Here is a 26,058-nt window from a genome sequence, read left to right as displayed (position 1 = left end):
TGTGCTGCTTTTTCCAGGTTTCCTGAATTTAGGGAAGGAACAAAGCTGATTGTCAGCTTCAAGATACATCGTCTTGGTGGAAGCCAAATATTAGGAATTGATTCATTTTTATATGTGTTAGGCTGAAAGCTCATAACTATGTGAAGGAATCTTACAATGGTTCTTTTAAAAAGCTGATATTTTTGGAAGGTGAAGATTCACTCCCTAAATTTTCTAACTGTACAATTCACATACTAGTTTAAGGAAAAACAAAGATTAATGATAACATATGGGGCTACTTGCTTGCACAGTGAATGGTCGTAGATTGGGGGTAATTGGTATTTATTCTCACCCTGTCCATGATAATACAGGTAGCTCCTTGCTGATGTCACTGTTTGGAGACAGGGAGGGACAATAACTGAAATTTCAAAGAAAACCCTGAAATGAAGAGAAAAAGATTATTAGAGAAAGAGCCCATACTAAAATGAAAGAGGAAGTATAGAGCACAGACTCCTGAAATGACTCTGCCAGGCAAAGCCATGAGGAACACTCTGGGCAAAGCCCCACCTTGATCACAATGACTTTGGCTTGTGGCACATTCAAGGACCCAGTGAATGCTCTATCTTGGCAAAGCAGTTTTGGCGCAGTAGTAACTAAGAAGGATAGTAGAGATTTAATGGTAAATACATTCTACAGCCTTTCTGTTAATATTAACATCCAGTGGGGAAACAGAACAGGAACCACTAATAATGAAAATTTACAGTAAATTTATGAAATGATTCCAGGGAAATCTTTAGAGGTCCTTAGAGAAAGTCACCAGTGTCAGCAGTAAAAGGCACCTCTATGCTATCAGTTCCTTTTATAAGAATGTTTGTCCTTGGCCCTGAGAAAACATTGGCTTACACGTGTATAACTTCTAGTAATTTAGGTTACAATTCTCTCCAGTGTTTGCTGGGACCAAAGCCTGTTTGGTCAGATACAATACATCAAAATTCCACGCCCCTATTTTACTCTATTGTTTGGAGGACCTTTCCAGGAAAGAACACTTCTTCCATGTTGAAACAACTCGTGTATAAATAGATGTCTTGAGCTTTTCAAAAGAACAAGGAGCCATAGGGAAGAAACAAAACAAACAAGTCAAATCAAAGATTGTTCTTTACACCTCCTAAAAGACTTCTTTGTAAAGAGATTCAACAATGACTTTAAAAAAAAAGTAGATGATAGTGCTACTTATTTATTTTTGCATGAATAGTGTATGTACATATAGGAACATAATTCAACAATTAGGAAATGGAATACAGTGAGGAGTTTCTAGCCCTCCCTAACCCGTAGCCCAATGGGTATATGATACAATCAGTTTCTGATCATCGTTCTAAAGCAGAGTTTCTCAACCTTAGCAGTATGAACATTTTGGGCTGGACAATTCTATGCTGCAGGGAGCTGTCCTGCATATCATATTAATTGAATGTTCAGTAGCATCCTGGCTTCTACCCATTAGATACTAGTATCAGTCCCTCCCTCTCTCCCCAGATACCACACCAAAAATGTTCCCCACACATTCGCAAATGTTCTTCAGGGAGACATTTAACAATGTATCTAAAGAAAACTCTGTAAGGGTACATAAAGAGTATTCTCACTGTTTGGGGGAACTGCACAGTCATTCATTAAGTGAGTTCTGAAAATGTATTTAGCTGGTAACTTATTGATGATTCTTTATATATGTTTGCATTATTTGCAGTTCCATGCAGGGTTGCAATAAAAAATTTTATACATAGGTCTTTTAAATATGTAAAATTTTAACTTTATTATAAACTCCTGGAAGAAAAACTGCTAGGTGAAAGGCTGTGTGTTTGTAATTCTGACAGGTATTTCCAAACAGTTTTCTTTAAAGAACATACAAATTTACTTTCTCAGCAACAATATATTCTTGCCAACAGAGTGTGATGTTAACATTTGGATTTTTGCCAATCTCATAGGTAAGAATTGGTAGCTCAGTGTTTTTTTTTAATTTTCATTCCCACATTAAGAGGTTAAGTAACTTTTCATTTGTTTAAGATCTCTTTATATATCTTTTTATGAAATGTCTATTTGTATATTTTACTCCTTTAGACTGATTTTTAGAAGCCATTTAACTATTATGCTCTGTGTCTATTACATGCATTACGATATTTTTTTATCCAGTTCATTGTATTTTGATTTGATTTGCTTATGGAACAGGATAACGAGTTCATAAAAAACATGGTGTATGAGTGTGGTGTGTGGTGTGTGTGATGTGTGGTGTATGAGTGTCATGTGTGTGGTGCGTGGCGTGTGACTGTGTGGCGAGTGCAGTGTGCGGGGTGTGTGATGTGTGGTGTATGAGTGTCATGTGTGTGGTGTGTGGCGTGTGACTGTGTGGTGTGTGGTGAGTGTCATGTGTGCGGGGTGTGTGACTGTGTGGTGTATGAGTGTCATGTGTGCGGTGTGTGTGGTGTGTGATGTGTGGTGTATGAGTGTCATGTGTGTGGTGTGTGTGGTGTGTGGTGTATGAGTGTCATGTGTGTGGTGTGTGGTGTGTGTGGTGTGTGGTGTATGAGTGTCATGTGTGTGGTGTGTGATGTGTGACTGTGTGGCGAGTGCAGTGTGCGGGGTGTGTAGTGTGTGGTGTATGAGTGTCATGTGTGTGGTGTGTGGCATGTGACTGTGTGGTGAGTGCGGTGTGCGGGGTGTGTGACTGTGTGGTGTGTGTAGTGTGTGGTGTATGAGTGTCATGTGTGTGGTGTGTGATGTGTGACTGTGTGGCGAGTGCAGTGTGCGGGGTGTGTAGTGTGTGGTGTATGAGTGTGGTGTGTGGTGTGTGGTGTGTGTGATGTGTGGTGTATGAGTGTCATGTGTGTGGTGTGTGGCGTGTGACTGTGTGGTGAGTGCGGTGTGCGGGGTGTGTGACTGTGTGGTGTGTGGTGAGTGTCATGTGTGCGGGCTGTGTGACTGTGTGGTGTATGAGTGTCATGTGTGCGGTGTGTGGTGCGTGGCGTCTGACTGCGTGGCGAGCGCGGTGTGCGGGGTGTGACGTCCGTCGCCCACAGGCGCAGGCCGGCGCAGCCCTGTCCCTGCCGAGCAGGCGCCGCGTCTCTGGGACCGCAGAGCCGCGGCCCGCGGGAGCGAGGAGGAGCCGAGCAGCGGCGCGAGCTGGGACTTCGCATCTGACACGGGAGGACCCGGTCCGTGGGCGCGTGGTGGGGACACTGCGAGTCCCGGGACTTTTCCGGGGACTTGCTGTGGGGCGGTTGGAGCCGCGAGGCCCTGGAGCTCGGGCTGTCCTGGGACAGCAGGGCTGGTCCCGTGCTGAGGACGCGGGGCGCCCTGGCGGTGCGGCTCGGTCGCAGGGGGCACGTGGCCCTCGGCCGCCCGGGCGCTGGGACCCCGGCCCGCCTCCCCGCGGCTCCGGCCGCAGCCGCCGCCCAGGTGCAGCCGCCGGGCGTCCCCGCGCGCCCCTCGCCCGCCCGCGACTTCCTGGTTTGCAGAAGGTGCCGCGGCTCCGGCGCAGGAACTGCGAGGCCGGCTGCGGGGGCGGCGGGGGCGGGGGCGGCCACGCGGCTGCTGTCGCGGAGGCTTTGGGGGTGGGGGCCCGGGGGGCGGGCAGGCGCTGGGGGCGCAGCGGACGTGGGCCGCCACCACCGCCACCGCCACCGCCGCGGCCGTGAGGAGCCCCCTGCCCGGCGGCGCGACCCCGGCGCCCGGGGCAGCGGCTTCCAGGCCGGCGCGGGGCGGGCCGCGGGGGCCCCTTCCCGGCCCGCGTCCCCGGCCCGCTCGGCCCCTCACGCCCGGCGGCTCCCGGGCGCCGGCGCCGGCGTCGGCGGGCAGGGCGGGGCGGGGTGCGGGTGCCGCCCGACCCCGATCCCGCCGGCGGGACGGCCTAGGCCGCACGTCTCCTCAGCCTCGCGTCCGGGCCCTGGCGCGGCGGTGGGAGCGCCGGTGTCGCGGCGTCGGGGGGGAGGGGCGGCCGCGGCGCCGCCCGCTGAGGGGACCGGCCCGTCCCGGGTGTGTCCGGCGGGACGGTCGCTGCCCTGTGAGGCTCCGGGAGGGAGGAGCGTTGAGGTGGAGCGGTCGCTATTTGAAGCGCTTTCTGAGCATCCAGGTCACCGTGTCTTTCTGACTTGCATTGACCAGTGTGTCGCGGCTGTTCCTTCTGCAGTTTCTTCTCGTTAACTTGGCCTCTGGCGTTTGTGGACGAGGCGCCGGGTCTGCACGGTGCCCGCAAATGCCACGCGACTAGACGGCACTTTGTGTGTGCGCTACAGTACCCGTCAGTGGCTATGTTACTTCAGGAGATTGGGTGAAAAGCGGTTTAATAACGATGGTGACTTTGTTTCTAGGTGTCTCGGAGGCGTGAGCTGCGCATTTCCCTCCTGAAACTCCGGGGAGAATCCCCCTCCCCGCCGCCTCCCGCCGCCCGCGCCCCGTCAGCGTCGTGTGTTCCCGTCACTGGGAACGGCCTTTCGGATCTCACAGAAGCATGACTGAACCAATGTTTAACTTTTACCCCTAAGAGAGGTACTAAAGGGCATTAGGCAAATAGGAAAATTGTGTCATTTGGAACTGTTTTCATTGTTTGACAGCTGGTGGAAAGGGGGAGTAAGTCCACCCGGGAGGCTGCAGAAGGAATCAGAGTTGAGATTTTTTCCCACTGAAACCGGTTAATGGTGGGAGGGCTGAGGAAATGTGTATCTGTGAATTAATTTATATGGCTTGTCACTTTCTATGTTTCTAGATCATGTCTTGTAACAAAAATTTTCTAAAAATCAGTATTTATTTAGAAGTCAGAGCTGGCTTTATTTTCTTGAAGGAGGTACGTGTTAAAAACAGCCAATGTGTAATACAGAGACACTAAAGTCTCGTCAGCAGGAATAACTGAAAGATGGTAACACTTTGGACTCGTGGTATCAGACTAGGCCTATTTTTTTACCCTCTGATGGAAAGAGAGAGAAAACAGAACTCTGTTTTGAAAAAAAAGTGTCTTAATAGATTTCAATTTACAATTTGAAATTTAACCAATGAATAGGTTAAGCGTGTGGCAAGTTAGTAAAAACAGTAAGTTCTGACTGATGCAAATCAGCCTTACAGTTTGTAGCGGGAAAATTTAATCTGGGGCCTGATGTCCAGTTTCCCCAATGATAATTGGTATGAAAGAAGTTTTTTTTTGTTATCTTTCGAGTCTCTGAATAGTTTGCTACTTTAAACATGCCTAAGTACCGTAAATACATCTCAAGGAAAGTATATGCAAAGTATCCCATTCGTGGACCTTTACAAATGTCCTATGGTGATCTATTAATAGAACGTGGCAGGTGGAGCCAGGTATTCGTCATTTACACTCAGATTGCAAGTCCTTGGAAGAAAGGCTGAGAGCTTGTGTTAAGCTCCATTGGCAGGATCTAAAAACACTTAGGGACACACTGGCCTTCCAATTTTGGATGCAATAAGATAAAAGCGATGATTTGCATTTATACAGCACTTGATTTATAATGTAATTGCCCATATATTATTTGACTTGTAATACAATTATTCTGTGAGGTGGACAAGGCACTTTATTTTTTTTTTTTAAGGTAAGAAAATAGTCTCAGAGGTTAAATGCTTTGCCCCAAGTCTCAGATCTCAGCTCCTAAATATCAGTAATCTTAAATTTCTAATCTGAGAAACATTTTCATTGTTATTTCTGCTATACTGTAGTCATATAGTTACATTTAATATGTAGAGGTAAGAACAAGATTAGTCTTAGAATTAAGAAAATACAAGCTTTATGGAGATGCTTATTTGTTATAGGAAATAAATATAACAAAGTTTTTTTTTTTTTTTTTTTTTTTAGGGCCAATCCAGAAAGAACCTTTGACTTGGTATTGAAAGTGAAATGTCATGGCTCTGAAAATGAAGGTATGTGTGTTCTGTAAATTCTTCAAATAACTGATTGAGTCTGTCAAAGCAAGTGTTAACATTGTGGAGTACTGGAACATGATAGTATCAGAAAATAATAGTACTAAATGTGTATTCTGCATTGAGTGTCTCAGGTTTCTGGTAGTAACATAGATGCTAGGTCTTTGCCTTGGGGATATAGAAATCATGAATGTTATCTGTGAAGCTTGAATTTCAGGTGTGTGTTAAGCCCATATAACTTACAACTCAACTTTACCATGATTCATTGATAAAGTTACTGTTAGTTTTGGGAAAGGGTTTGTCTTTTCATTTTCTTTCATTTGTGTTTGAAAATTTAGCATCTTTTTAAAAACATTAAGGCAGATTCTCTGCCAGTATCAACGGAAGCTACACCAATTCCCTTCTAATGTTTCTGGAATGCAGAATGTAGACTGAGTAGCCCCTTGGGCTGGATTTACTTCAGTGGCATAGCACTTTCAGAGAGAGAGAAACAATGGCGTCACATTACTTGGAAGGGTTTCAGTTGTCAGTTCTGTATGATTTCCTGAAAATATGAGAGTATAGTACTTTAATATCATGATTGTTATAATTTCCCCCCACATTTGCTATATTGTACATGTGCATGTGTGTGTGTGGGCATGGGTAGCAGACAAGAATGAAGAATGTCTCCTTGCTTGTTCTTCTAATATTTCTTTGCATGGTGCATCTTCATGGATATCTCCAGTGTAGGACCTTCCTTGTAGTGCACTCAGATCCTGGATAGCATGATGGTTAAGTGTGGGGTTTTGTGGAGACTAGTGGGCTATCCTAAAGCCTTGGTGGAAAGTTTACTGACACTCTTATCTCCAGAAACCAGCCAGCAATTATCTTCTCTTAAGCAGTTTAGAGCTGTACACCTTAAAATAGAGGAGCCCCACCCAGCTGTGGTGAAATGGGCACAGCTAATTTTAGGTAGGAAGTCACCCACGTTTCTGGCTCCACCAGCCCTGCCTGCTGCACCTCTGGCCTATTTGAACTGCTGCTGTTGTCAGGTATGTCCACGGGCAGAGAGTGATCCTAAGTTGCAGGGAACATTCTCTGATTAAAGAAGTTATTTTGTGTTGTCCTACATGGAGTAAAGTTTGTCCATTTGCATTCTTTCCAGGCCCAACGAAGTCCTCTTTGCAGAATGGGTACTCAAATGGATATATTATTTTTTCAGTTCCAGTTTAAATCTATTCTGTAGTGTATTTGTTATGAATTAATCTTGAAAATAATCATAGCATTACCTAAGGTGTGTGGAATAATGCTCACCTGATGTTGGTAAAATAGGCTAAATTCATTTAGAAAATGTGGATTTTCCATAATTTTAAATTCATGCTAAAGTGATCTTGAAAGATAGATCAGTCTGCCTTATATAACATTCCATCTATGCACGAGTAAGAGAGGTTGTTACCTTTTCATAAAGACTTGTGAGTGGTTTACTCCCTCCTTCCTCCCTTCACTCTTTCCTGCTGTTCATGAACTAGTCATTCCAGTTTGTATCTTCTATTTCTGCCATGCTTTTATTACTGTCCTGTCTTTCTGCTGTTACTGTTTAAATCACTAGTTTTTAGAAACATCTTCATGTGTATTTTAAGTTTATCCAGCTTAGTAAAATTTGAAATATAATAAATGATTAAAGTAAGCAATTTTGGTTTCTCTAGGTTGCGATTAATACATTCTATATGGCTAATTGGCACAAAATTCTAAAGATTTTTTTTAAAAGCTAAACTCACCCATGCAAAAACCAGTAACCTTTCTTCTTTTGAAGAAGGACTTAAGTAGTATGATAACTAATATTTTAGTGTCTAACAAGTTACAACTTTTTGTGCCCTAAAAATAATGCTATCTGTAAGTAAGAGTAAAAGTAAAATTTTATGTTGAATTGAGTGTTTATGTAATGTTTTCTCAATTTTCTGTTTTATCGCTAAATCTTAAATGGATAAAGTGCAGAAATTATTTAAAAAGTTATTGGAATATTCCTATTTAACTGTCAGTACTTATTTTTTTTTTGAGACAGGGTCTTGCTCTGTCGCCCAGGCTAAAGTGCAGTGGCATCATCATAGCTCACTGCAACCTCAAACTCCTGGGCTCAAGTGATCCTCGTGCCTCAGCCTCCTGAGTAGCTGGGACTACAGGTGCGTGCCACCACGCCCGGGTAATTTTTCTGTTTTTTGTAGAGATGGGGTCTCATGCATGCTCAGGCTCATCTCGAACTCCTGGCCTCAACCACTCTTCCTGTCTTGGCCTCCCAAAGTGCTAGATGTGAGCCACTATACCCAGCCCTTAGACTGTTATTTTCATCTGCATTCAAAGCTGGGTCACTAACTGTGTCCAAGTTTAAGCCACAGGACAGGCAAGAGAAATACTTAAGGGAAGAAATTTCTTAGGCAAGGTAGGGGAAAATTTGATACGTCACTTTTCTTGCTAAGAACTTAGTCACACAGTGATACTACTTAGGTATAAGGGAGATTGGAAAATGTCATCTTTAACTTTATGACCAAGTGCTGAGGGAAAAGGGAAAAAACATTTAAGTAGATCAACGGTTGTTTGGCCACTCATGCCTGTACTGAATCGGCATCTTGTATGATCTTAGGAGCTCACCCCAGTCCAAGCAGCTTGGATACGTTATTGGCCCAAACTTGTTTTTTGTTCTTCCTTTTGTTTTTCATCCTTCACCTCTGATGCAAACCCTTACTTATCTAATTTCTAAACTTAAGCTTCTGTACGTATCAATGGATTTAAAAAGAGACAGCAGGGAAGAATGGTGGGAATGGAGTTACTCTTTGTGCTAATTCTAGCTCAGCTGGCCAAAAATGGCCAGTTACATTTGTAGTAGAAAAGCACTTAAAACTGTGAACAAGCTTCATAAAAGTGTCACATATTAGCTAAAAATTAGTTCTTACAGTAAAAACCTTGACTGGTCTCCATCATGCCATAGCATTCTCTTTTGTAGCCTTCCTTTATGTTTCTCCCATATTTTCTTCTTCCTTTTCTTCCCTTGTGCTTCATTTATTCTCAGAATGATTTATTTCTAACATTAAGCTTTCTTAAATTTTTAGAAGTTGGAAAGTTAATATATTTTATCATAAGCCAGATAAAATTTAAATTTTTAAAGGAAGCATTGAAATTCTTGATTTTTGGTTTGTTGGAGGAAGTGACTATACAGAGGTACTTTCAAATAAGAATGTTTTGTTATAAAGCATTCTTGTTTCCAAAGTTAAGTTACTCTATAAAATAATTAATTTTTCTATTAACTGTGATAGTAGTCTAATGCTGATGGATGTATTAATATATAGTATATTTATGAGTATATATGCATACTTACTGATGGAAATTTGGAAAATAAAGACATGCATAGACAAGAAAATATAAATCATGCCTAATCCCATATTCTAGAAATTACCATTGGTAAATGTTTCCTTCATGTCTTGAACGTACATACAATATTGATTTTTAAGAGTCATGGTTAATTGGTTGTCTTTTTTCCATCATTTTACTTAGGCATAATTCATGGACAGAAAAGATATTTAATGATAGGCATGATAGATCTATTTAATCTTAGGTTTTGTACCATTCTGTTAACTATTATACATATATAGATTTAACTAAATTTATTTTCTTATATTTTTCTGTTTTATCAAATGTTCGTTTTAATTTTGTTAAATTTTGTATACATTTTTTTTCTACAGAAGTAGGAATGAAATATTTAACATTTCCTGCCAGTCATTGCTTATGCATTTTGTTCCAGAGTCCTCAATTTAAATGGTGTTCTTTGCCAGGCTTAGATTTTCATGTGACTCTTTTTTTTTTTTTTTTTTTTTTTTTTGAGACAGAGTCTCACTTTGTTGCCCAGGCTAGAGTGAGTGCCGTGGCATCAGCCTAGCTCACAGCAACCTCAAACTCCTGGGCTTAAGCGATCCTACTGCCTCAGCCTCCCGAGTAGCTGGGACTACAGGCATGTGCCAACATGCCCAGCTAATTTTTTCTATATATACTTTTTTTTTAGTTGTCCAGATAATTTATTTCTATTTCTAGTAGAGACAGGGTCTTGCTCAGGCTGGTCTCGAACTCCTAAACTCGAGCGATCCACCTGCCTTGGCCTCCCAGAGGGCTAGGATTACAGGTGTGAGCCACCGCACCCGGCCAATTTTCATGTGACTCTTAAAAGAATAGCACATACTTCTCCAAATCAGACATCTGCTATGTATAAGCATTGATTTTTTTTTTCCTCATAAGAATAAATTTATTTCTTTTGTGAAGTTTGTTGGTCATGACCTTTTGAAGTTGTCAGGCTAATCATCATTATAGGTTAAAAAAGGGCATGTTTATATTTCTCCTAAAATTTGGGGAATCAATTTATATTACTGTATGAACTATGTAACCCATGATTTATTCTTGAATTCTGAATACTATAGTCAGTGGTTGCACTCTTACCTCTCATGAATTCCTATCCATTGTAGCCTTTTGAACTATTCTGATTATTCTGCACAGTTTATTTTTTACATTATTCATGTTAAATATTATGGACAATTTTGAAAAAAGGAAAAAGATTATTCTTTTTATACCAATAACATAAAAATATCTATTTTTGTGCATTTTGTTTCAGATTTCACTATGAGCTTATTTAATATGATTATAATCATATATAATAAGTTTTCACTTAATAATTTTCAGCATTAGTTGTTTCCATGGATGTGAATTATAAGGTTATATTTTAAAAACTGTAGTCCTCCCCACAATCATTGTAAATATTCATGAACTCACCCATAACTTAACATACTTAAGGGAATTGTTTTTCTACTGACATCATATGACCAAATTTAAATTTGTTTAATGTGTTTAACATTTTACAGGTTAAAAAAATTTACAAATAGTTTTTATAAGTATGATTTGTTTTATGTATGACTTTACTTCTGTTTTAAAGCTTTAATTGAATATCTGCTTTTGGTTTACTATTTTTTGTTCAATATTAAAAACTTGTAAAATATATAAATATTAAGGGATGTGAAAAGATATGACAGTTTTCTTTTGACTTCTGCATTTTGACCAGTTCCTGCAGCGATAAACACAATAGTAAACTTTCTAATGAGAAATATCTAATATAAAAACTGCAAATAAAAAATGGTCTATTGTAATATTTTTGAATGTATCCTTTAGTTAGATTTTTAAGTGCAGGAGATTAGAATGTCATAAATAAGCCTGTGCATTATTTTAAGAGAGCGTATAGAGGAAGGGGTTGTATGTTAGTAAAATACATTTACTGACCCATGTGTGAACTGGTGACCAAGATTGTTAAAGCATTGAGTTCTAAAGGTTTTTCTCTTATCTTTATGTGCAACAATGGAAAGAAAGTTTTACCGTGTGGTCAAATAACATCTTCATCAGGTTCTCAGCAGGATACCTTAGTTAATTTTCAGCTGAGTGCTTGACAGGATTTTCTCTGGCTAGCTGGTTGGGTGAGAGTCTAGACACCGAGAGGCCAGGCTTTCGTTTCCTCACAATCTCATCATTGTGCGTGTTGAGTAGGAGCAGCTTCCTCTGATGTAGGGCTCCAGGCACAAACAAGGAAGACAAAGACACAGCTTTTGTTCTCCAAGAGAGGAGCTAATCCCACTGCTGCACACTGTGAAAAACCTTTTATAAAGAGAGGAAAAAAAACTTTCCTGGAAGGTGAAGGGTTAACAGTTTAACCTCTGACCGCAAAATAAGCCAGTAAGAGGGGAAAAGTGTTGGGTAAGGTAGAAGAGCAGGAGGAGAAACACTCATCGAGGTCTGTGTGTTGTGTTTGTGAAAACAGGTCAAGCAGATGACTGTCAGCGATGGATACTTGAGTTCTGATAATACACATGTATTTCCAACTGTGTCTTTTGACTTACAGTACTTAAACATATATTTAAACTTCTTAATTTGGAAAGTATATGTTGCAGACCACACTATAAATGCAGGAAACAATAGATATGTAATGTTTGTCTTTTGCTCTTTTTCCCTAATTAAAAAGCTGCATTACAGACTTTTGTCAAGGTATGAATATTTATTTCATTATACAAGAATAAAATCTGGATCCTTTTTATTCATTTTTCCCCAGTTTCCTTATTTAATATGATCGTGTATCTCTGCAGAAATAGAAAATTTGGGTACAGCACGTCTCTGGTACATACTAAGACTCCCATTTGGTCTGTGGCATTTTGGTGCCTATTCTGTTAGTACATACAGGTCTTCAGGTGGTCAGTGTTGTTATGAAATAGTATACAAGTCCAGGTAGGAGATGGTTGTAGTTCTAGTGTAAAAAGAATTTGGAGATTTCTGTCTGATCTTATATTGATATTAATGTTATCAATACTGAGAATTTAGTTATCCATTTAGAACTGATGGAAATTATGTTGCTAATCCCTGTGTCACCTGCTGGCTTGGACCTATCGATCTGGACCAATTGCTTCTCCTTCTCCTGTCAATCAGATATCAGTCTTGAACAATAATTAAGGTTTTCTGCACTTGGGCTCTTTGCTTGGCTGTGTTCATGTATGTAACTTATTCCTGAGAGTAACCACGTGTAGACGTGGGTGAGCAGCTGCTTGTGTTGTATTGTTTGCGGCTGTTCTAAGGTGCAGGATGCTGTGGTGTCATCGTGTAATGACTCTCCTCTTGCTCTGACTCCCTTTGGTAGTATGAGGCGCTTGTTCCCGTGGTTGCCTCCTTTCACTTTTACTCTGAAAAACAGAAAAGGAGAAAGAGGGGGAGAAACAGAGGCTAGAGATTGTGCTGGCTATCCAGTGATAAAGAGGTAAGGGCGAAGAAAAAGGGTAGAAAGTAGAAGGTGGCAGTGAGCTGAAGGAAAGAGACAAGAGGTGAAACACGTGAAATGTACACGTTAGGTCGGAGTGGGCGGTGAGCTACTGTGCAGCACTCTAAGTTTTCAGCTAATAAATAGTTGATGAAAATTTGATAAGGAATCATCCCTTAAGACAGAAGTACGCAAGGATGGTGTAAAACAAGTGACCAGACTTAGGAAGGTCCTGGGGGTGGAATGAGGTAGATTTATGTGAAGATAAAGAAAAAATAACAGCCAGTCATTTTGCCTCATGCATTATCTCCATTCACCATGGCCAAATGTCTGCATCTGTGTCTTAGCATTTCCCCCTTTTGCCTGACAGTACTGAATATGATGATAGTTAATGACGTAAGGCTTCCGAAGTGTCAGGCACTGTTCTAGGCAATGTGTGTATGTAGGCTCACATGGTATTCATGAAATGTTTAATTATTTTTCCCAATATAAAATTAGGTGATTTTTTTTTTCATAAAAATTCTAGCTTTTCTTGAAAAATCACAGTGTCTGTCAACACTGGGCCCACTTTCCACGTGGCTGGAGCTGGATGATGCTGCCTTCTTGAGAAGGGGTCTGGGGTCTCTTTTTTACTGCATCCTTGTGTTGTTTCCTGCAGGCTCACTGCACTGATTTACACCACCTGCATCTATATGTGTGGGTACACCTGTGTGCTCTAAAGGCATTTCACCTTGAAATCTTTTTCTCCCTTCTACCTATAAAGAGGGAATATATTTATGTAACAAATAAATAATTATACCTCGACTTTTTCATAGGTTTTAAAGAAGATCTTAATTTTTTAAAAGCTTTATGCGACATTTAAACATGATTTTATGCTGTTTTCTAAATTCTTTGTGTTATGCCTGTGCTTCTCCACATGGAGTCTGGGGGGCTGTGGGGATCCCCTGGAGTCCTTCGGGGGTTCTGTGAGGTCAGAACTATTTTCATGATAATCCTGATATGTTATTAGCCTTTTTTACTCCCATTTTCACAAGTAGGTGGTGGACTTTTCTATAGGCTTTGGGATGAAGTTATTGCTCCAATGACTGATGAAGTGTGTACTTGGGACAGTAAACATCATTTGCAGTAACTCACCTAAACAGTAGTTCTTTGATGACCTCAGTGATATTTAAGAGTATAAATAATTCCTGAGACCAAAAAGTTTGAGAACTTGTGTTCAACGTTATGGAGGCTAACTAAAACACATCAGCGGCCAATGTCCAAGGACAATTCTGCATAATTACTATTTATTCTATGTGATTACTGTTTAATTGACCATTTATTTCTTGAAGTGTGGTGCTTTCTTAATTAGTGATGGCTTTACCCTGTTCATTTGCTTGTTATCTTTAGTGAAAACATATAAGGGCGGAACACTTGACTCTCGTTGATATCAACAAGTATTTGATTCATTATATTGCCTTTAAATCAGAATTGATCAGACTTATATTAAAGTAGGCTAGCTACTTAAAATCACATTGATATAAGTATATTAATGTCATGAGATTTACTCTGAAAAAAGTGATATGATAGGGAAGAATTTTATATGCATTATATATTTCCATTGGCTGGAAGGAATGAAAAATAAATTCCATGAAAAAAATTGAAAAGACTGCTTTTATGAAGTATACAGAAAAAATAAAAAACATGATTTCTGCCTTCAGGATCTTTATTTAAGTGAGGAAATATAAAATAGTTAAGTAGAAGTGTAAGGCAGTATAACATATTTCAAAATAACTGGCTTAGGTGATATGTATTGCCTGGAAGCGAGACCGTCCGTGAGGTTGCAGTGTTTTGGGAAGGCCTCACAGCAGTGGTCCAGAACAGAGCAAAGAATTTGGAGATACAGATAAAAGTGAACATAGTATTTGAGGAAGGGGGTACAGCATGTATTGAAGTATGAGTAAATCCTTGGAATTTGTCATTTTATGTATGTGAAAGACTGGATGCCTGGATTGAATAGAAAATTTATATTGGAATGTAGAGGGAAATAAATTTTAGGTAGGATGGAATTGGGTCAGAAGTGCCAAGTTTGCTACATTGACTGGTCTTAATATGTAGAGTTATTTATTGTGTTAAAATTTGAATATTCTACTTGAGGTATTAAATACCAACATAGATTGAGGAATTGGGTTTTCTCAGTGTAAGCAGTGAGAAGCCACTGAATATTTTTCTTTGAACAGGGGCATAATAACATTATTTTAGGCTGGGTGTGGGGTGGCTCATACCTATAATCTCAGCACCCTGGGAAGCCAAGGCAGGAGGATGGCTTGAGCCCAGGAGTTCAAGGCTCTAGTTAGCTATGATTGTGCCAGTGCACTTCAGCCTGGGCAACAGAGCGAGACCCTGTTTCTAAAAAGCAAGACAAAGGACAACACTATTTTAAGGAATTAATTTAGTGGCAGTGGGATGAGAAGAGCTAAGTGTCAGCCAGACTAGTTAGTAAGAATTTAGAGTAGGGTTAGAATATGACAGAAGAGGAATGGATGAGAACTACATTTCAAAGGAAGAACTAACATGATTAGCAGCCGATTAGATGTAGAGGATGAAGAAGGTGTGTTAAGGCTGATTCTGAGATTTTCAGCTTTGGTGCCTGGGTTTCATTAGTAGAGTGAGAAGGGTATGATCAGTTTAGACACTAAGGGAATGGTGTAATGAAGTCATTGGAAAAATTTGGCTTAAGATTCAGAATTTTGCTTTATGCTTATGAACATCTATAAAAAACACTAATGTTTTACATGTGGAATTATGTATTATGTTGTAGTTTTGAGTCTAGTTTGAAACACCTAAAGCTTGAAAAAAGGCTGAAATTTTTTTTTTTTTTTTCCAGAAAGATTGAGGTAGTTGTTCCCAACCAACGCTACACATTAGAATCACCTGGGGAGTTTTAAACAAAAATTAATTGCAGACATTTAGTATGGTATGGGATAGGGTAAAGAGGCCACCTTTTTCTTTTTTAAATGATGTTCCTTAGGCAATTTAATGAACAGAAAGGGTTGAGAACCACCACATTTATGTAGAGGAAATAATTTGTGAGATACGGGAAATAGAGTTTCAGTAACAGCTTTTGGGTTTGTTTTAAATTACATGTGGTGATGTTCCAGCTTTTCAACAAGAGAGAAAAGAGTTAAGTTCTCTTGTGAGAGATTTAGTTGGACATGGGGAAGAATTTTTATTTATTTTTTAAAAATTTTTATTGATTTGTGGGGTATGTGTGCAGATTTGTTACATGGACATATTGCATAGTGGTGAAGTCTGGGCTTTTTATGTCACCTTCACCCAGCGAGTGTACTTAGTACCCATTAGGTAATTTCTCATCTCCCACCCCTCTCCCACCTCCCACCCTCCACCCCCCTGCCCCTCCGAGTCTCCAGTGTCTGTTCTACTGGGAAGAACTTTTTAAGACTGGTCAAGTGAGGCCATGGGAGTGGAGAAGGGACAAAGGAATCTGTAACTGGTTGTGATCAATTAGTTGTAAATACCACTGCACTCAGACCATCCTACTGGGAAGAACTTTGAACCATTAGATTTATTGGACACTGCAGGAGGGAAGCTGGGAGGTTCGTGGTAGTGTGTGTGCGGAGTGTAAATGGATACACCCAGTTTGGTGTAATGTGAAGGAGCCGGACACGCAGGGAGAGGGAACAAGGCCTCTTGTGACCCCTCTAGCCTATAATCTCCAGTACGTGGTTATTTTCATAGGTAAACTCACGTGACAAATAATCCGTGTGAAATTGTGTTTGCTCTTGCAGTCTGTGTATTATAGAAGTAGAATTCAGTCTAGTTGGCCTCAAAACCAGATCACTGTTTTCTATTCTCAATACCTAGCAAGGTCTTTCTAATATAATTCCCAATAACTTGATATTATGTGTTTTAAGAAAAATGAGTGAAAATTATTCTAGGAGTTAATAATTGGTAAGCATGTTCAGACTAACAGCTTTCTGTCCCTACAAGGAAATGATTCTTTTTGCCAATATCAGTGTTATATTTACCAATCATAATATTGACCTCAAAGGTTAATGGTATAAACTCATTATTAGCTAAGGAAGATGCTATCAGGGAAGATTTTAGAATTAAAAAAATGCTTAATTAGTAACAGAGTGAAATATTTGTTCACATCTCTACTTCTTTCATAGTATAGCAAGAGAGACCTGAAATATAATACCTGGGTTATGCTTGTTTTGCTTATCATTGTACTTTGTCATTAACAAGTTTCTTAATTTTATCATAGATATTTTAAAAGTGTTGCCCACAAGTCCGTAGGCATCACTAACTTGAGGGTGGAGATGACACATTGAAATTCAGACTCAGTTGTTGCAGCTTGATGACCTTTATCTGAGCGCCTTCTGGGTCTTAGTCCAGTTTGAGGTGTTCACTTTGGTTCCTGTGTCCGTGGTCCCCCAGGGGCGTCTCACAGGTGGAGGAATCGCTCGTCTCCCTCAGCTGCTGTGCCTCATGCCTGTCCCTGCAGTCGTCTCCGTATGACTGACGCAGTCGTCTCTCCAGACCTTGCTTGGTGCTCCACCAGGATGATGCTGGTGACGCTGGCTGGTGCTGGCAGGGACGCGTGCCATCACCTTTGAGCACTGTTTGAAGTGCACCCTTTGTCACTGCTACTGCTCTTGTCACCTGGGCTGCCATTCGTGATGGCGTTGCCGGGGCTTTGTACTTTCAGCGCCACTTGATCCTTCATAGCCCGCACTGTGAGTCCAGTCCCTGCGGAGTAGGGAGGCGGCTTCTCATGGTCTGTGTTGAAGTTCTGCAGACCTAGAGCTCATTAGTCATTCTATGAAACACTTTCCACAGTGCCCGCTTGCTGACAAGGTCCCTGAGTTAGATCAGGTTCATAAACACCCGCTGTAATCCACTGGGAGAGTTTCCCTCTGACTCGTAGGCCTCTATTGCTCTTGGGACGAATTCTGTCTCAGGAGGGTGGATCATCTTATAAATCTTATATTATCTGCTGTCTTCCCTGCTATTTCACCACAGATTGTCAATATATGTCTGAATTCTAGTCCTAGTATCTATAAGGTGAAAGTTCTTTTCCCAGGATGTTCATTTAAAATATTATTTGAATTATTCAGTAGCCTCATACCTGGGCTCATTATTTTGTCACTTTTCAGTTTATGCTTAACACAGAAGCCAGAGTGATCCTGTTGAAATATGTGAGACTATGTTACCTCTCTGCTCAAACTGTTCTGTGGCTTCCTTTCCCAGAGTTCAAGGCAAGTTCTTCTTTATGACTCTTAAGGTTATGTTCTCCTTGTTTCCTCTTATCTTTCTGGCTTCATCTAGTCTCCTTTTTTCATTTAATACTGTATTTTGTACATTTTTTTTCATATGAGCAAATGTAATTTTTTCAAGACTGTAATCTTTTTCAGGGCTGTATAGTATGTCATAGAATAATAATAATATAACCATTTTCATATTGATGGACATTTAAGGTTATTTCTAAAACTTTGTCAATTGCAAACAGTGCTTCAATAAACATTGTTGTATATATTGGTCTGCATACATGAAATATATGATTTCTTGCATTTTACACTTTCCTTAGGGAGAATTATTCTTTTTTCCTGCTGTTACAATCTTTAGACACTCCTTTAGTGAGAATCTGTTCTTGGTGCATGTTTTAGTTTTTGTCTTTCTGAAAATATCTTTATTTTGCCTACATTTCTGTTTACACGGTTTTAAATGACAAGGATACTTTCTTAAAGGTTTTGAATATATTATTCCACTGTCTTCTGGCTTCCATTGCTGCTATTGAGAAGTCTGCTGTCAGTGTAATAACGTGTCTATTTTTCTAGTTATCTCTTTTCTCTGTAGGATACTTTTAAAGTTATCGACATCATTTTGTGCTTTGCAACTTCGTTATCAGGCCTCAAATGTCTTTCTTGAGCTCTAGCTTGGGCTTGTTGTGCTTTCTGAATCTGAAGCTTATGTTGTTTGCCAGTTTTGGAAAAATCAGTCTTTATTTCTTCTAATATTATTTTCTTCCCTCACCCATTACACACACTCCATTCTCTTTGGTCTGATCTTTTAGAACTCTAAATAGATTTGTGTTATTATTTTGGTCCCCATTTTTCTTAACCTCCTTTAGGTTTCTCACTGTTTTTATCCTTGTGCCTCATTCTGTTTACTATCTTTTGTGTCTGATTTATTTCACTATTTCTCTTCTCAATTTTATAAGATTTGCTATTTATTCTATCCATTGAGCTTTTAATTTCAAAAATTATATTTTTGAAGTTCTAGTTTTCAAAATCTGTCTTTAAAAATCTCTTATTGTTTGCTCATACTTGGAATCCTTATTTTCTTTTTTAAACATTTTAGATATTTTTATTATATATGTTGTTTCAGATAACTTTAATATCAAAAGCCTTTGAGGCAGGAGCAAAACAAAATATTTTAATTCTGTTTCTGATGGGTTATAATCACAGGTGTTTAGATTTTCTATAGTAATTTTGAATTGCAAATTTATGTTTGGCAAGACCTGAGTTGAGTATTTCTTCTTCCAGAGGATATTTATATTTGCCTCTGTCCTGTGCCTGATATGAGATCTCTCTGGGATTACAAAATCAATTCCTAGGCTTTGTAGATAAAAAGATAAGTAGTTATTGCATTTACAGTAAATTTCTTAGTGAATTTATTTGTTGAGTCTTAAGTATATTCTACATTTAATTTGATCCTAACTTGGATGTATTCTGAAAGAAATGTGACACGGCTTAATTTGGTTCTTTAATATTTTGTTTTATTGTATTTTCATTTTAAAATATTTTTAGTAATTCTTAATGTAGCTTACAAATATTTTCATCTTAGTAAACTTTGAGTCATTTTAATAGTAGGTATGATTCTACTCATAAATATTAGCTTATTTCCAAATTATTGAAACTGTGTGTTATATCTAGGAGTGCCAGGAGTCTGTTGCACTTCAAACTATCTTTATGTCAAACGGGAAAAGCCTTCACTAAGTTTGCATTTCTACACAGAATTATTTTTTGGTGTAATATGAAAATTAAATGTTATGAATAAAATGAAACTGTTTTATGAGAGGGTCAGTTAATTTTACATTTCTGAAGTTTCAAGCTAAGGCTGTGTTTCTTTAAAATGTTTTAGTTCAAAGAGTTAAATATAAGGGGTATTGTGAATAAAAATACATGTTGTCTTTTTGTTTAATCACATACTTGTAGGAAGAATTATTAAAAAACACTGTCTCATGCTAAATTAAAACATGGCCTCTTGTCTTCCTTCCTCTTTAAGGGAATCATAATAAAAGCTATTGCTTTAGGATAGGATGCACATCTTAGCTGACTAAAAGGTGTATCAGGTTTTGTATGACAGATCGTCTTTCTGCAGGCAACCTATTAACTTCTTTTTCCCCTGTGTTCTTATAAAAACTTGGTGTTGGCTTTTTATGATTGATATCTGAAAAACGTCAAAACATTGATTCTCAGTTGGAAGTTCCTTGTCATAGATTAATCAAAATTGAACATCTGTGGAACAGCATTTCTTTCCCTTTTTTGTTGTTTTTTTTTTTTTTTTTTAACTCTCACGAAGGGCCCTTGGGACAGATGGCCCCTCACTGTTGATGGTTCGATTACCATGATCACCCACAGCTTCAGAGGAGTGAGAAGAAAAGAAATTGCTTTCTTTGTCAAGGTGTTTTCAATTCAATTCTCACCCATTAGCCCTGTTTGGTTAAGTTTGGAATTACTCTATCAGGTGATTGATGAGAGTTTTCATTTTATTATAATAGGTCTTATTTAAAAGGAGTGGAAGTAGTAAAATGATATATCTAACACGGTATGGATTATATAAGATTCTTAGAAGTTTCATTTTCATTACCTTAGTTAGAATTTGCTAATCTATGAGCAAAAAGAGCTTCCTTATTTTGAGTTGTGATGCTAATTTTAGGTTATTCTGGGGAGAAATATTTAGAACGACTAGAATTATCCATTAAGTTGTTTCTATGGTTTGCATTTCAAAAGCACCAAAATTATTTTACAGTAGTAGAAGCAGTTTGATTTTCCAGATGACTCTTTAGAATGAAAATAATCACAATGGGATCATTACATTAGATTTTATTTCTATCACTGCTTATGTACATTTTTAGGATGGTGAACAAATGGACAAATTTCCAAATTTGCTTGCTTTTAAATGTGTACATCATGTAAAGCAACAAATAGAAGTGTGATCTCTATTTTTGCAACTGGTTATAAAGTAAAAGATCTTGAAATAATGTTTTCATTTCTATAAGGTTTTTGTGCATGTAAGTCAAACTTAACATGATTATATGAAGAATTATTTTAATTCCAGATTGAGAGGATATTAATTTGAATACTATTAATATTCTTTACAAGGTTTCTTCACATACAGATTTCCAAGTATTGTTCAGAGGAAGTCTGTAAGATTTAGGCCATTGTTTTACAAAAAAAAATTTAAATACTTGTTTTGCTGAAAATATCTTCTTGTAGATAATTAAGTGTGAATGTACTTTAAACTAGTGTCCAGTGAATGACCATTAAAGTCAAAGGTAACCAACCAGAGCAAACTGGGTTTACTTGTGTGATGCTGTACGTGTAGCGGCGTGTTTCAGAGAGGATGTCCTGCTAGAAGCCGGGATACCTGGATTCCAGTCTTGGCTTCGATAGTTACTAGCTCCAGAACCGCAGGATGAAATATAACTTTCCTAAGTCCGAGTGGTAAAACGTACCTTTAAGGTCCTTTCTCATTCAGAAAATTCTAAGATTCTATCCATATATAATGAAACTTTTTGTGAAAATACAAAATAAAAAAAAGCCTTAAATTTTTTTACATTCACAGATACACCTACTGTGCATTTACCCTTCTGTTGTTCAAATTGGAACTTAATTGCTTAAATTCTACAAAGCAAAGCATTCTAAGAAACCACAGCAAAAAATATTTCCTCACATATCTGACATGGAAAGGTACAGACAGATGTCTGTCTTGTTTAGATATGGACTGTCAATGTGTCTGTATGTGGCGTACATAGAGGAAATGAATAGCCAGTATATCTTTATGTTCACATAACTAAAGTTCTCCATCAATTATATAGGTCCAGTGTCATAAAACACTCAATTTTGAAATAAAATTCTTTTCTTTGGGATATGGAAGTAGAATTATCCTATTAGTAGACTTACTAGCACAGAAAGGGTTTTAAAAACATTTTGGTAGTGTCTTTCTTTCTAAAAATATTTCCTGCTGTAATTGCTCTGGGTGGTGTTTCTTCTTGGCCCTGTGAAGATCTACCTATTGTCAAATAAAAAAATATGTAATAAAGAGAATTTTTAATTATTTATTGCCATATTAGAAAGAATATTTACAATCAGGAAGTATTAAATTCCTTAACATGTGACACATAATGGTAATCGTTGTGAGAGATACATGATCTATGCTATTAGCTCTCAAAGTCTGGTGCTTAGACAAGTAGTGTCAGTATCACCTGGGAACATGTTAGAAATGCATGTTCTCAGACCAGCCTCAGAAGTTCTGTGAGTAGGACTCAACAGTGTGGATGTGTAGACATTTCTGTTGCATGCTAAAGTTTGAGAACTGCTGAACTAGACCTTTAAAAAGATACTAAAATTCTATATTCTCATCTACATGTTAGCTTTAAAATAATTTGTACACACATCTGATTATGTTTTATCAAGATTATTTTTAGTCTGAATTTAAGATTTTTCAGCAATGAATTTGTTTTTGTTTTCACTATTGCTTGTAGTCTTAACGTTTGTAATGTTGTGCAGTCTGTAATATTGTGTTTTTTTTATTACTGCTTTGTCAGAATGAGTGATATTTTTCCATCAATGCTGTAAATCTGTGTTTTGCTGGGGTACATGCAAGGAAAAATGGCATGGTGTTGGTTCTCTGGCTTTCTGGTTTCGCCAAGGTCATTTGTGGCCCTAAATGATTGAGATACTTCCTGAAATCCTTTTTTGCAATCAGGCTGAATATAAAATTACAATGATTAGTGGGTTTGAAAACTACTTTGGCAGATGTAATAAAAATTATAATTTTAACTGTAGTTATTAAACTTCGTGCTTTTCAGGCTTTTTCATATACTAGCACATGTAGAAAATGATAGTTACATAGGATACTTGGATAAGCAGATGAGACACTGTTCTTTTAAAATCAACTTAGAGAAGTGGAGAAGGAAGTTGATTCACTATTTTTCAATACCTGCGTCTGATCACAGATGGAAAGCATTGTGTTACTCATAGGTAGAAGACCAGAACTTAAGCTGCCTAATTTCATAATTCTACTTATGCTTCCATTTATTTATTTCATCTTATTTCTCAATCCTACAGTCTTCATATATATGTAGTATATCTTCAACTGAAAATAGCTGTTTTAAAATGTATTTGCATGTTTTGGTATAACATAATATTAATAGATTTTATGGAAAAAAATTACTTGATTAGGTTTAGATAAGTAATTCATATCTATAACTATTCTGTTCAAATTTTCTTTCCATCACACATGACTGATGGAAACCTTAACCCTGACTGAATCCACCAGTTATCTTTTCTGTCCAGGCTGTTGCAGTTAAATGCCAGGTTGGACCTGTACCTAAATCAGGTACTCAGCTTTCCTGAGACAGCTGCTCACACCTCCTTTTGAAACCTCCAACAACCTCTCCTGGCAGAGAGCTTCCTACTAAACAAAAAAAATGAGCAACTTTTACACAAAACTCTTATTTTTGTACCACGACAGATTTACTTAGATTTATGGCTTTCTCTTCTGTTTTTCCTATAACAATGGCACACGTCCTCCAGCTTCTGTCGAAGGCTCGTCTCACCGTCCTGACCAGGATTCCAGCCCTGGCTCTGTTCTCGGGGATCTTAGGCTCTTTCTTTCTCTGGCGCTCTGCTAGCTCATTGCTTCCTGTCAGCCTTTAAACATGTGCAAGTCTGTGCCCGTCTAAAATTAAAAAGCAACGACAAATCTGTCAAACTTAACCTTTCTACCCACCTTTACTTTCTTCTGCTTTTTATAGCCTTTCTTAAATAAATTGCCTCCATACAGTCTCTCTTTCCTCACACTCTTTCCATAATCTTAAATCTGCATCCTTCTTCCTGCCTTTTAATTGAAACCCATCTGACTGTGGCTTTATCTCTTTAAATACAGTTGCAGTTCTTCAGTTGTCACTTTTCAATGTTTGCAGTATTTTTGAAGATTTCTTTTAGATACACTCTGTTCCCTTGACTTCGTGACAACACACACTCCAGCTGCATTCACCATACCTTTCTGGTGGTTCTTCCTCACCTGGTTTGTGCCATGTCTGCTTCGGTGGCTTTCCTTGCCAGTCCGGCTTCATCTCTTGACGCTGTCTCCCTCCCAATCTACATTCTAGATACATTAGATTTTTTTTCAGTTTCTAAAATGTGTTCTGTTTTCCCGTAACCTCCAAGACTTCACGCATATTGGTTCTCCACTCAGTAGCATTTTCCCTTGCCCACTGTATGGCACAAATCATCATTTTCTTATCTAACCTGAGTGTCAATTTTCCTGTCCTTTCCTTCTGAAGTCCTGTAGTGGCTCTCTAAATTAGGTTAGATTTCCTTATTATGTGCTCCTGCAGCATCCTATGCAGCTAGTACCATAAAATTTTACTGTATTATATGTTTTGATGCTCCTCTTTTCTATGAGTGGTAAGGACTCTGCTTTGTTCACCATGGTATCCCTACAGGTGAAAGAACAAAAATCACACATTTTCTTTAATGATTTCTGCTCATTTATGTTTAGGAGACCTCATTCCTTCATTAGTCGTGTTTTTTGACATTATTAAGCCGGTGACTTTTCAAGTTGAGTTGAAATGTTTCTACCTGATAACCGTGCCTGAGACAAAGCTCTGAACAACTAGGTTTCCTCCATGGGTGTCGTAGGTCAGTGCCCGGCAGGGACTTTTCCCGTTTCTTTAGTACCGCATAGCTTTTTCAATGAAATAAATTGAACTTAAGTTAAATGTGCCACAAAAATGTATGAATTATTGGAAATTATTTAAAGTAAGTATTCTTTACATCTCAATTAAGAAAGCTCCAGGCTCTGACATTAGCTAGCTGTATGGCTAAGACAAACTCCTCATTGTTTTGACTTTAATTTCCTCACACTAAAGTTCTGATTCTACAATGTAGGTAAATCAAGTACAGAAAGCTATAATCATGCAAAACACTAATAGGATACATTCTACCTTTTCAAAAGTAGTCTCTGATTTGCAATTTTACAAATGTGTGATTTTAAAGATATTGTATATTTCATCATTGAATTCTACAGAATTAAATAAATATTATTCACTTATGAAAATTATAAACTTCTTCCTGCATAATTTTATAGTGAAGTAGAATCACATTAGTATTCTAAGTAATTTTAACATTTGTTTTTAATTAAGGGCCAGAAAATGTGAAATATCTGATTGGGAAAGAAAAGAAAATACTGCTGAATTTATCTTACTTTACATTTTAAAAAACCCTTAATGGATTTGGAATCTTTGTGATGGTGGCACACAAATCATACTTTAAATATTCACCTTCCAAATTTACTAATTTAATAAAAATTTGTATTTTTTTTACTACACTGTAACATTTCTTATTAAAATAAGAAATTACATTTATGTCAAAATGAAGTTATATATTTTTATCGTTCCTTGGTTTCTAGATTGTTGGCAGCAAAGTTTTTTTTTAAATTAAAATATGGAGTCTCTTTTGAATTACTAGTAGACGTTAGCAAGAAGGAAACGCAGTGTGTATCAGTCATCACTGGCAGCCATGATTCCCACCAGTGGTTCTCATCCTTTCACTCATAAAATCAGCATAAAATTGACCTAACATTGCCAGATCAGATCGAGTATCTGGAAAGTAATCCTCAGGGAACAGAAAATTCGGTCTTTGTGCATAAAGTTGTAGAATCGGATTATTTTTTTCAGAGCTCTTTTGTTTCTTCCTTTGCAGTACTTCTGAAAAGTTGCCACAAAGATGCATCAGATGTGCTCTAAATCTAATCACATAGGCAGGAACCAAGTTAATCCATCTCAAAATATGGATGCACATGATTATAATAAAGTTTTGAGTGCTGAAGGATAAAATTCATTTAATGAGAAGAAAAGGATATTTTCCACTTTGTGATGAAACCAGTAGATGCTATTTTCATGTATTTACTTGTTTTCCCTGTGTGGAAAAGCAGAGTGTACAGAAAAAACTGGTGGAGTAAGAGATGAGGAAAAGTGAGACAGGAAAACACACTTAGGTAAATGCTGCAAACAGTACAGGCAGACGGTAAGGGCTGCACAGCAACGTGTAAGAAACTTGTCACAAACATTT

At 38.4% G+C, this 26,058-nt stretch overlaps 1 long non-coding RNA gene across 3 annotated transcripts in view; it reads left to right on the top strand.

The window, feature by feature from the left end:
• The first annotated feature begins 3,079 nt into the window (after positions 1-3,079).
• LOC123626818 overlaps positions 3,080-26,058 on the top strand; it is a 33,404-nt gene continuing 10,425 nt past the window's right edge. The window contains exons 1-3 of one of the 3 annotated variants that reach the window (XR_006731026.1): positions 3,080-3,179; positions 4,335-4,512; positions 5,822-5,886. This is a non-coding gene — a long non-coding RNA (uncharacterized LOC123626818). Of the gene's footprint in view, positions 3,180-3,949; positions 4,249-4,334; positions 4,513-5,821; positions 5,887-26,058 lie in introns of those variants that run through there. The other 2 variants (XR_006731027.1, XR_006731028.1) reach the window with 2 other exon arrangements.

Source organism: Lemur catta, chromosome 23 (assembly GCF_020740605.2).
Source record: "Lemur catta isolate mLemCat1 chromosome 23, mLemCat1.pri, whole genome shotgun sequence".
Classification (NCBI taxonomy): Eukaryota; Metazoa; Chordata; class Mammalia; order Primates; family Lemuridae; genus Lemur; species Lemur catta.
This window is presented reverse-complemented; position numbering and strand designations above follow the sequence as displayed.